Raw genomic sequence first — 13,235 nt, 5'->3', positions numbered from 1 at the left:
AAAATCGCCATATTCGTAGCTGGCCAGGCGGCCTGGGAAGTTCACGCAGCTGCCGCCGTAACTGTACTAGCAGACAACCACATGCGCAACAGGGCGGGCGCTTATCTCTTGCAGTCGGCAGGCACACCGGTACACGGGTAACGCGATACGACGCTGTCGTAATTTCTAAAGCGAATTTCAGATTCCGTTGATAATTTCTCTGCCACAATTGTTCACAATTACTGCTCACTAGAATTCGCAGCTCAGTTAATATCCGTAATAATCAGCAGTTCCCTTTTGCGGTATCGGTAAGTATTAACAATGGAGATAAATCTGAATTAACTTTGTTTGTATTTTCTTCTTACATACCTGCTGACAACGCCTGTCTTTGTGCAGGTTCCAGAGTTTCACAGTAAGATTGCAAAGATGAAATATGAGTAATGTGTATGCAACTGAAATCGCCTGCTTCTCCTGATGACCTACATATGTGTTATTCACGAGCTAGTTTCTTGGAAATTAATTCGAACGATGTCGACATTTCGTTATAAATTATGTAAACTTTTGGAGAAATGGGAAATAACTCTGACAATTCCGTGAATTATGATTCGAATGATGATTCTTGTGCTAACTGAAGTCCGGAACAAAAATATAATACCTTCCAAGCTCGATGAAATCATGTACAGTAACAGCGTTCATTGAGAAAGGAAAGATGTAAACTTTTTGGTTAAACAAAGGAGGGAGAAAGCACTTAAAGTAAGCAGTGTACCAAGTCGGTTTAGTTTCATAAAATCTGAATGTAAATTGTATAAATGGAAGAAAAATTTACATAAATCACAAAATATGCGCAAAAATGAAACACACAGAAGAGCGAAAGAAAAACTATTCGAAAGATTTGGAACTGCTCGTGAGAGTCAGTGCACTATTAGCGAGGAAGATCTGTGAAACGGGCTCCGCTGGTTGCACAGATTGAGGAAATAATACAGAAATCATAGTCACAGAGTTATGAAGTTCACTTAAAGTAAACTTGCTGGGACGTCATTCATAGCTAATACTATAGACCAATTCGTAGATGACCGGAAGACGAATCTGCTTGTTAACCCTAAAATGCCGCGTATAAACCAGTCAGTTTTCGTTCAGAAATTGCGTACAAACAACACATTTTATTATTTCAAGCAGAAAAAAAACAGTTGCTTGTGCGGCCGATGAATACTTGAAAAATTCGTATACAACAATACCAGTGATAAGTATTGGTAGATTAATGATTCCGCAGCTTTATATCTGTCTTCAGGAACTTCAAGGGAAATCAGGACAAAAATTTTAAAGGAATGTTTAGCTGCAAAAATCTTGTAATCGACGCAGTAAAATCTGAAAAAAATGGGAGAGAATGTTTTTCAAAATAACAGCCGAAACGTCTTCTTACCAGTTGCAGAAATAAATTCATTGATTTTGTTGGGGTATAATTGAATTTATAGTAACAGGTATCTGTAAATACTTCAACTTTAATAGAGAAATTTATTTCTGTTTAATACGAGTAGCTTGCGGCCTCAGAGTACAGTGAGAAATCTGCACAGCAACTTTTAGTGTTACTTTATTCTCCTTTGGTATATTTTCAAACTCAGTAGCGCCATTTGAGACGTTACGTCTATTTTATACACAGTGCAGCTAGGGACTGTCCTTATTGTGAGCGTATACAAGAGAGTTGGCTGCTGTCCGTAAACAGCTGGAAGCTGCGTTGGCTACCGTCGACAAGCCTCTAGCTAATGCTGAAAGTTGCGGTGACGTCGAGTCGCCAGTGACTAGAGCTGCGACACCTGCGACACCTTTGGTGCCACTGGAATCAAATGTGTGTGAAATCTTGTGGGACTTAACTGCTAAGGTCATCATCCCTAAGCTTACACACTACTTAACCTAAATTATCCTAAGGACAAACACACACACCCATGCTCGATGGAGGACTCGAGCCTCCGCCGGAACCAGCCCCACTGGAACCCCTTGGTGACCCGGACGTCGCCCCGACTTCTGATACGCAACATCTTACCAGTCCTTCCTCACTCCAGAGCGGGTGGCAGACAGTGGAGGGGTTCGCGAGTCACTGGGCGGAAGGTGAAAGAGAGAGCAGGCTATGCGACTGGCTCCCTACGTCTTAGCAATAGGTACGACCCACTGTTGATGATGAATCTGAGACAGCACGGGGTGCCTCTCCTGTTGGGCCAGCGGTCGATTTTCCTGCCCAGTCCGGGCAAGTACAGAGTGTGGGTATGCTAGCTATTGGGAGCTCCAATGTTACGCTGGTGATGGAACCCCTCAGGGAGATAGCAGGCAAGGTGGGAAAGAATTCCAGTCTGCATTCGTTATGTTTGCCGGGAGGTCTCATCCGCAATGCGAAGGAGGCCCTGCCGGCGGCTATCGAGCGCACTGGGTGCAACCGGCAGCATGTAGTGGCACATGTCGGCACGAATGACGCCTGCCACTTGGGTTCTGAGGCTATCCTAGGCTCCTTTAAAGACCGGCTAATTTGGTGAAGGCAACTAGCAACGCACGCGGGGTGCAGGCTAAGCTGTATTTGTAGCATCACAGCCAGCGTTGATCACAGTCCTCTGGCTTGAAGCAGAGTGGACGGTCTAAACCAGAGGCTTAGATGACTCTGCGACGGTATCTGACGCGAATTTCTCGACCTCCGCTGTCGGGTGCAGAATTGTAGGGTTCACCTAAATAGGTCAGGCGTGCACTACACCAGGAAGCGGCTACTAGGGTAGCGGAGTACTTGTGGCGTGCACATGGGGCTTTTTTTAGCTTAGAGAACTTCTCCCTTGGGAGCAAAGACGATTTCCCTGTTAGATCAGCCACAGCGACCTCAGAGAATCTTGGCCCTCGCAGACTGGAGACAGAAAAGATTAATATGAATTTAGTAAACTGCAGGAGCGTCCAAGGAAAGGCCCCGGAATTAGTATCGCTGAAGGTTATAGCCAACGGCCTTACCGCAGTGGTAACACCGGTTCCTGTCAGATCACCGAATTTAAGCGCTGTCGGACTGGGCTAGCACTTGGATGGGCGACCATCCGGTCTGCCGAGCGCTGTTGGCAAGCGGGGTGCACTCAGTCCTTGTGAGGCAGAGCTACATGATTGAGAAGTAGCGGCTCCAGTCTCGTAAACTGACATACGGCCGGGAGAGCGAAGCGGTGTGCTGACCATATACCCCTCCAGATCCTCATCCAGTGACGCCTGCGGGCTGAGGATGACACGGCGGTCAGTCGGTATCGTTGGGCCTTCCAAGGCCTGTTCGGATAGATAGTATTGGGGACAGAAAGCTGGTTGAAACCAGACGTCAATGACAACGAAATCCCAAATTCAGGTTGGAATGTTTATCGTAATGATAGGTTAGTCGCCAATGGTGGTGGCGTGTTTGTTGCAGTAAAAAATTCGACAGAATCTAGCAGGGTTATCACGGATTCCGAATGTGAATTAATCTGGGTGCAATTTAGTATCAAAGAACGGTGAAAAATGGTGATCAGATGCTTCTATAGACCACCTAGGTCAGAATCTGTAGTTGTAGAGCGCTTCAAACAGAACTTGCAGAATACCATTAGTAATTTTTCTGATCATGCTGTTGTAATAGGAGGTGACTTCAACTTGCCAGGTATAGATGGGGAGTGTTACGTCGTCAAAACTAGCGCCAGAGACATGGAATGGTGTGGCATTGTTCTGAATGTCTTGTTCGAAAATTTTCTTGAGCAGATAGTTAGAGAACCAACTCGAGAGCGTAACTTCTTAGACCTCCTGGCAACAAACAGACCTGAACTTATCGAATCAGTTAACGTAGAGGAAGGTATTAGTGATCGTAAGGCTGTGACAGCATCTGTGACGACGGGTCCTACAAGGAATGTAAAGAAAGATAGGAAGATAATTTTGCTCAGCAAGGGTGACACGATACAAATTTCAGAATATCTCAGCATTCAGCATCAAATATTCGGTGATGAGGACGAAGATATGGAGAACAAATGGGAAAAAATCAAAGGCATCGTTCAATATGTCCTAGACAAGTATGTTCCGAGTAAGGTTTTAAGGGATGGGAAAGATCCATCATGGTTCAATAACCGTGTTACAAAAGCGCTGCGTAAACAAAGAGCACTTCATCTCAGATTCAAGATAAGTAAAATCCTAGCTGACAAACAAAAGCTGAACTAAGCGAAAACGAGCAATGAGAGAAGTGATCAATGATTTTGAAAGTAAGATGTTGTCGACCGACCTGAGTAAAAACTAAGATACACTCCTGGAAATGGAAAAAAGAACACATTGACACCGGTGTGTCAGACCCACCATACTTGCTCCGGACACTGCGAGAGGGCTGTACAGGCAATGATCACACGCACGGCACAGCGGACACACCAGGAACCGCGGTGTTGGCCGTCGAATGGCGCTAGCTGCGCAGCATTTGTGCACCGCCGCCGTCAGTGTCAGTCAGTTTGCCGTGGCATAAGGACCTCCATCGCAGTCTTTAACACTGGTAGCATGCCGCGACAGCGTGGACGTGAACCGTATGTGCAGTTGACGGACTTTGAGCGAGGGCATATAGTGGGCATGCGGGAGGCCGGGTGGACGTACCGCCGAATTGCTCAACACGTGGGGCGTGAGGTCTCCACAGTACATCGATGTTGTCGCCAGTGGTGGGCGGAAGGTGCACGTGCCCGTCGACCTGGGACCGGACCGCAGCGACGCACGGATGCACGCCAAGACCGTAGGATCCTACGCAGTGCCGTAGGGGACCGCACCGCCACTTCCCAGCAAATTAGGGACACTGTTGCTCCTGGGGTATCGGCGAGGACCATTCGCAACCGTCTCCATGAAGCTGGGCTACGGTCCCGCACACCGTTAGGCCGTCTTCCGCTCACGCCCCAACATCGTGCAGCCCGCCTCCAGTGGTGTCGCGACAGGCGTGAATGGAGGGACGAATGGAGACGTGTCGTCTTCAGCGATGAGAGTCGCTTCTGCCTTGGTGCCAATGATGGTCGTATGCGTGTTTGGCGCCGTGCAGGTGAGCGCCACAATCAGGACTGCATACGACCGAGGCACACAGGGCCAACGCCCGGCATCATGGTGTGGGGAGCGATCTCCTACACTGGCCGTACACCACTGGTGATCGTTGAGGGGACACTGAATAGTGCACGGTACATCCAAACCGTCATCGAACCCATCGTTCTACCATTCCTAGACCGGCAAGGGAACTTGCTGTTCCAACAGGACAATGCACGTCCGCATGTATCCCGTGCCACCCAACGTGCTCTAGAAGGTGTAAGTCAACTACCCTGGCCAGCAAGATCTCCGGATCTGTCCCCCATGGGGCGTGTTTGGGACTGGATGAAGCGTCGTCTCACGCGGTCTGCACGTCCAGCACGAACGCTGGTCCAACTGAGGCGCCAGGTGGAAATGGCATGGCAAGCCGTTCCACAGGACTACATCCAGCATCTCTACGATCGTCTCCATGGGAGAATAGCAGCCTGCAGGTGGATATACACTGTACTAGTGCCGACATTGTGCATCCTCTGTTGCCTGTGTCTATGTGCCTGTGGTTCTGTCAGTGTGATCATGTGATGTATCTGACCCCAGGAATGTGTCAATAAAGTTTCCCCTTCCTGGGACAATGAATTCACGGTGTTCTTATTTCAATTTCCAGTAGTGTATTTAGGTCGTATGTAAAATCAGTAAATGAGTCAAGATCATCTACTCATTCTCTCAGCGACCACAACGGCACTGAAACAGAAGACAACAGAGAGAAGGTCGAAATACTGAATTCGGTCTTCCGAAGTTGTTCCACCGCGAAAGGTCGTAACACTGTCCCTCCTTTCAATCATCATACGATCATCGATATGGCAGATATTGAGATAACCAATCGCGGAATTGAAAAGCTGGTACTATCGCTTAGTAGTGGAAAGGCTTCAGGACCAGGCGAGATACCCATAAGGTATAAAGATTATGCGAGAGAGCTTGCTCCCCTTCTAGCAATAATTTATCGTAGATCTCTTGAGCAACGAAAGGTACCTAACGACTGGAAAAAAGCAAAGGTCATTTCCGTTTTTAAGAAAGGCCGTAAGACAGATCCACACAATAATAGACCTATATCGTTGACATCTATCTGTTGTAGGATTATGGAACATGTTTTATACTCAAGAATTATGACTTTTTGGAAAATGCACATCTCCTCCATAAAAATCAACATGGATTCCGCAACACAGAGATCCTGCGAAACTCAGCTCGCTCTGTTTCTCCATGAGATCCACAGCGCAGTGAACAACGGCGCTCAGGTTGATGCCGTGTTCCTTGATTTCAGTAAGGCATTTGACACCGTCCCGCATTGCCGTTTACTGAAAAAAAAAATACGAGCTTACGGAGTATCGGAGCAGATCTGTGATTGTATTCAATGCTTTCTTGCAGATAGAACTCAACACGTCGCTCTTTACGGAAATAAATCGACAGATGCATATCCGGAGTACCACAGGGAAGTGTGATAGGACCGTTGCTGTTTACGATATATATAAATGATCTAGTAGAAAGAGTCGGACGCGCTTTAAGGCTACTCGTAGATGATGCAGTTGTCTGTATGCAAGTAGCAACGCCAGAAGATAGTAAGAATTTGCAGAACGACCTGCGGAGAATTGATGGATGGTGCAGACTCTGGCAGTTGCACATACATGGGGAAAGAAATCCACTGCTGTACAGCTACGCTATTGATGACAAACAGCTGGAGACAGCGTCTGCCGTAAAATATCTAGGCATATCTATCCACTGCGACCTTAAGTGGAATGACAATGTAAAACAGATAGTGGGAAACGCAGACACCAGACTCAGATTCATCGGAAGAATTTTAAGGAAATGTTACTCATCCACGAAAGAAGTGGCTTATAAGGTGCTTGTTCGCCCGATTCTTGAGTATTGTTGATCTATCTGGGATCCCTACCAGGTAGGACTGATAGAGGAGATAGAGAAGATCCAACGAAGAGCGGCGTGTTTCGTCACGGGGTCGTTTAGCTGCCGAGAGAGTGTTACGGAGATGCTAAACAAACTCCACTGGCGGACGTTACAAGAGGGGCGTTGTGCATTGAAATTTCGGGACAGCAGTTCTCAGGAAGAGTCTGACAACATATTATTTCCCCCACGTACATCTCGCCTATTGACCACGAGGAGAAAACTCGAGAAATTAGAAACAATACAGTGGCTTACCGAACTTCATTCTTCCCACGAACTGTTCGCGAGTGGAACAGGGTTAGAGGGATGAGATAGTGGTACCGAAAGTACCCTCCGCCACACGATTAGGTGGCTTGTGGAGTAGGATGTAGATGTAGATGTTTTGGCCTGGACGTAACGAGACCTTTCTGTTTAGGAGGATGACAAAAAGACTGCTAATATTATTCGAATTCCATTAGTAACCGCCGGCCTGGGTGGCCGAGCGCTTCTAGGCGCTTCAGTCGAACCGCGCGACCACTACGGTCGCAGGTTCGAATCCTGCCTCGGGCATGGATGTGTGTGATGTCCTTAGGTTAGTTAGGTTTAAGTAGTTCTACGTTCTAGGGGACTGATGACCTCAGCTGTTAAGTCCCATAGTGCTCAGAGCCATTTGAACCATTAGTAACTAATAGTTTGATTCAGCTTCTGAGTAAAGAAATGTTTCCACGGTGTAAAGCATTTTTAAAAATTGTGGGACAATATAAGTTCCGATAGTACTTTTAAACGTCAGTCATTTGTGCATTGTCAGTTTGCACCACTACGTCTTACGAATATGATCAAGTATGCCTGGTATCCAACACAATATGCAGAGCACCCTCGACTATTTGTTACTGCATCCCAGTTCTGTTTAAGTACAACTAACAGTTACAGTAAAGTGCCTGGACGCATTAATTTTTCTTTTAGTGGGTGTGTATGATGTAAGAAAAATGTTTGTTTTCGTCATCCATCAGACACCTCGCATTTTTATGACGACTGCAGGGAACAAACAAGGAACAATGGATTTCACATTAGAACCCAACGTTCCGTCCCCATCTGCGGAAGACATTTTCAGGGGAGATCGTAGCTTCTTTGATGTTCGGTTCACACCCTGGCTCGCTACTGACTGCAGCAAAATTCCGTTGACGCGTGCTTCCGCGCAGCGGCGTGACGGCACATGTTACGAATACCCGAGCGCAACTGACCGTTGTAGACTGCCTTCGACCGCTGTTGCTTGTATCCACCCGGTAAAATTGTTAAAGCTTAGTCAGCCGATGTAATTTTGAAATGAAAGTTAGTATAACTGTCGTGTATTAAATATTTCGCGTGAAGAGCCATTGCGACACAGGCAAAGGTCAATTGTGGAAACTAAGCCACTGAATATTAAAAGTAACGTTATCATGGAATACACCCGACTGACTACACAAAATAAGAGGGCACGTACATTCGCGAGTGATTGATTCAAAATAAGAATTAATACTGTAAAGGAAATGGGCCGTAAGTATAGTTACGTTGGTACACACTCAATTGTAAGCGAATGTACGATCGGGATAGAGGCACGTACGTTCTAACTACTATCATTCGCCGTGGCCTGGGTAAAAAGAATTGTGGTTAAAATGCATTTATTCATCTGTGAAAGAAAATAAAATGGTTCAAATGGCTCTGAGCACTATGGGACTCAACTGCTGTGGTCATCAGTCCCCTAGAACTTAGAACTACTTTAACCTACCTAACCTAAGAACATCACACACATCCATGCCCGAGGCAGGATTCGAACCTGCGGCCGTAGCAGCAGTGCGGCTCCGGACTGGAGCGCCTAGAACCGCACGGCCACCGCGGCCGGCCGAAAGAAAATAACCGGACTTCGTAATTAAATGAAAAGAAAGATTGCAGGTTCTGAATGTCGCGGCAAATAGGCCTAAATATTGAAATTGTCCTTGGCGGCCACGAAGGGAAAGAGATGATCACATTCACGTACCTCTGTTGTTGAGCAGCGCCGTCGTGAAGATCGCCGCCTCCATCTAAATTCTCCATACAAAATTAAAGTAATAATAATAATATTCCAGAGCCAGTGTTAAATACTTTTCACATTAATGAGAGTCGAATTATCTATACAATGATCAATAAGAAAAAATTAAGTTCCGTTATATGCTATGATGGAAGACTGGTACACATCATCTTCAGACCGGAATCCGTATATCATTCAATTTCACGCCCTCCTCATTCCTATTGAAATTCCTGAGGTGTTTTACAATCTCTATGGCCTCTCTTTTCATGGTGTCCGCTTGTGTCTACCAGTAGTTGAGTCCTATCAAAGTGACTGTAGTTGTCTTCTTGCTGCAATGCACGTTCCGTAACAGCCGATCTGTCAATCTCCCCACTTCTACGAGGACAACTGGCCGTTCTCTTTGTAGTACTCACGTACACATCCCCATAACCACACGGAGCCCTATAAGTTTCTGCTTTTTTCAGTGGTTGGCCTATTTTAGGTGATCCTATATCTTATGGTTGGGTTTGCAGATTACCGCAATTTTACAGTTTTTTCAAGAATTTTCCTATGCGATCAGTAATGTCCTTAATGAAAGGCAGGAAATCTTTCAATTTCACAGGTGCTTGTGTATCGTTATGATTTTGGTACGGTGGTCTTAACGCTCTTTTTACCTCAGCGGACGAATAACCATTCTTGAGCACTACATTGGGGATATGTTTCGCTTCTGCGTCAAGCACTTCTGGTTCGCAGATGTTCTTTGCTCTGGCCGCCAACGTTTTTATAATGCTTCGCCTTGTTGTGGGTGGTGGTTCGTATCACGGTGTAGGTAACGGTCTGTGTGCATGGGTTTTCCCGAAAACGAGTATAATATTAAAATATAATCTTCCACCTATCTCTTCCTCCATGGTAAACTGAATCTTTGGATGAAACCCGTTGAGATGTTCGCGAAAACGACCTACTTTCTTAAAAGAGAAGTTAATCACATGAGAAGATGACGTACTTTCTCTCTGCGACGCCTCCACAAAAGAAACGTATCATCCACTACCGGAACCAAATACTCAGTCTCTTGTTAGCAGTTTTCACTGCCTACTCCTCGAATTTTTCCGTAAAGAAATTCGATATAACTGGGTTTAATGGGCTCCCCATAGCTACGCCATCCGTTTGCTCGTATAACTCATCGTTTCATTTGAAAAACGTGTTTGTGAGGATATATTTAGACAATTCTGCAATATCGGGAGGAAGTCCTATTCAGCTTTTGAAACATCTCACTAAGTGGAACCATAGAAAATAGCGATACAACATCAAAACTAACTAATATGTCCTAGGTGGGCGAATCAATAGCACTCACTATAGGTCTTAGAGGGTCAGGTTCTTTGTGCACCTTCTACAACTCATAAAGTCTTGGTGGTAGCGCAACTCAACTGAACAGACTTTTCTGGACGCTCTGTTTCGTAGAGGACATTTTTACCAACCGCGCAAGTTCTAAGAACTTTGTCAGTAGGGTCTTTACCTAGTTTCCTATATGTTTGTGGATCTATTAGTCTTTAATCTTTCTATGATAATCGCTCACATTCAAAATAACGGTTGCATTTCCCTTGTCAGCGGAGAGAATGATAACAGTATCGTCCTTATACAGGAGTTCTATGACATTCCTCTCACCCACACTTTTTGGAGGCTTTGCGCGAGTCAATACTCGTTCACCTCTGTACGGATTTCTTCAACGGTAGCCGTGTCCATACTACGAATGCCTGCTTCTGCACTGGCTATTATTTCTTAAGTGGGCACAACTCGCTGACTAATGGTAAAATTTCCACCCGTGGCAAGCACAGATCTCTCATCGTCAGATAAGGAATATCTGAATAATTCGACAACCGTGTGGGAAGTGTCTAAATTGCGAATCGTCTAATTAGGTTGCCAATTATTAAATTTCTTCTTCTGCCTGTTAGGCGTTACCAACATAAGCTTCCTAATAGTATCGTGAAATAGTCTGTCAGTTCTATCACAGTCACCACTACACAATTTATTGCTGATAGTAATATGGCGAGACATTAACTTACAATCTGTGCTTGCCAGGTGTTGGCGCGCGGGGTAGCCGCGCGATTTAAGGCGCCATGTCACGGATTGCGCGGCCCCTCCCGCCGGAGATTCGAGTGTGTGTGTTGTTCATCTGATGATGAGAGATCTGTGCTTGCCACGGGTGAAAAACTTTAAGTTAGTTTATGTTTACCGATTACCTCAGCAGTTTGGTCTCTTAGGAATTCACACACACCTTCTCGTTGCCTGGTGACGGCGGGTCTGTTGAACCCGCTCTAGTAGAAAGGCCTCTTCCATCCGTTTGCAGAGTTGGGTTTTAATGTGAAATCCATTCGACAACGGCTTAATAGCTCGGACCACTTTATTATCAGAAATGAGGAACTGTTTCATTGCTGGTAATGTATGCATTATGGAAAAATTTTCATAAGAACTGTGCTCCAGGAATTGTTATAAAACATTTAATGTCAAGAAGTTAAAGTCCCGATTGATGGAAGTCGTCTGTAATGTAACATCATACACTCCCTTGATGTTCTATTCTCTGCTAGATACTTGAGTAACACATGTGGAACAATTTACCTGTCGATGTGAACAGCAAGCTATTTAAAAAATTAATGATCTGAGTCATTTTTGGTATGGGGTAAGTGCTGTGGACTACGGGCTACCCGGCGCTACGTCCTCTTGTCACGGCTGCGCATGTTTATTCGCCGAGTCGCGCTCTGGGCAGGAAGGTCCTTACACAGCGCTGTCATGTGACAAAAATTAGTAGCAATATTTTTAAAAAATATGTACGGTGTGCATTAGCAACTAAAATTTTGGCAGTGCTATGTTTTTCGTGTATTCTTACTTCAAGAAAAATTTCAGGGTAGGTTTTGACACGTCAGATTGGATTATTTCGCTTAATGATCTCTGTGAATTGCCATGTTAGATATTATAAACTTCCACAAATAGACATGCATAAAACACCAGACTACTGTCTCCACTAATTGCTTAAAAAATTCATGCTCAACAACTCTCAAGGATACATTTTGAGTACTGGGCGATTAAAGTTTTCAGTCTGATGAGGTGCTTCAACGAGTTTCCCTTTGCTCGCCTTCTGACGAATCCTTGCAAATAAACGATAGGAGCGAAACTTGCCAAAGTGTCGCTTCAGAGCAAGCTGTTATTGGAGTGAGAACGGAAGGAGATTTGGTCAGTTCGATACTCCTGACTTTTAACTTAGCATTATAATCTATCATGACCATACTCAATTATTGCTGGTAACGTGTTGAATCCAAAACCATAAATCGTAACATCGAGTTAGACAACCTGTCCTGTCTTCTTTACCTTGTTTTTTTTTCATTTTTTTAATACGGTAATGCAATGTTAATGTGCAGACGAAGCAGAACGTATATATGAACAGCCATAGGAGCATTTTTAGACTTTCCAAAAGGAAACATTCAAATGGACAACTTTTTCAGTTGGCCAACGATAGAATAAAGAATCAGCCGTGCTGTTGTTAAGAAACAAATCTCGCATGGGTCTGACGTGACTTAGCAACCCTGCAATTTTGCAAGATGCTATACATGTCTGTTTCAAAGCATTCTCGTCCCCTACTCATACATCTTAACCAGAAGGATTTAGTCTCTTGGATTTTTTTTTTGTGCCGTTGTGGCCGAGCGGTTCTAGGCGCTTAAGTCTGGAACCGCGCGACCGCTACGGTCGCAGTTTTGAATCCTGCCTCGGGCATGGATGTGTGTTATGTCCTTAGGTTAGTTAGGTTTAAGTAGTTCTAAGTCTAGGTGACAGATGACCTCAGATGTTAAGTCCCATAGTGCTCAGAGCCATTTGAACCATTTTGTATTTTTTTTTTTTTTTTGTGTTATCAGTGGTGTATAAATCCTAACCTATGTGCATTAATTTTGGGGAAAGAAAACTCGGGACGAAGTAGTAGGGGTAGAGTGGTCGGGGAGGGGCAGTCAGCTGATTTGTGGCACAAAACATTGCAGACAGACGAAGTTGGTATGGCAGTGGTTCTGCCATGCTGAAAGAATCAGGAGTTGTATTGCACTTTCTGCGGTCCCATTTCACAAGCTCTTGAAAGCGCTTCCGTGGTAACGATGACTGGCTGGCTGACTTCGGGACTAGTATTTGAGATGGGCAATTCCATTAACATAAAAAATGAAAGCGTCAGTTAGGCATTCTATCGAGACTATTGTGCATTTTCTCTCCTTTTTGTTTCCGTTTGCCTGAAGATCTTTTAATAAATCTACTGTGACGA

The 13,235-nt window shown here is 45.0% G+C and overlaps 1 pseudogene; it reads left to right on the top strand.

Moving 5' to 3' along the window:
• The first annotated feature begins 2,944 nt into the window (after window positions 1-2,944).
• On the top strand, window positions 2,945-3,062 carry LOC124803605 (annotated as a pseudogene).
• The last annotated feature ends 10,173 nt before the right edge of the window (window positions 3,063-13,235 follow it).

Source organism: Schistocerca piceifrons, chromosome 6 (assembly GCF_021461385.2).
Source record: "Schistocerca piceifrons isolate TAMUIC-IGC-003096 chromosome 6, iqSchPice1.1, whole genome shotgun sequence".
NCBI classification, from domain to species: Eukaryota; Metazoa; Arthropoda; class Insecta; order Orthoptera; family Acrididae; genus Schistocerca; species Schistocerca piceifrons.
This window is presented reverse-complemented; position numbering and strand designations above follow the sequence as displayed.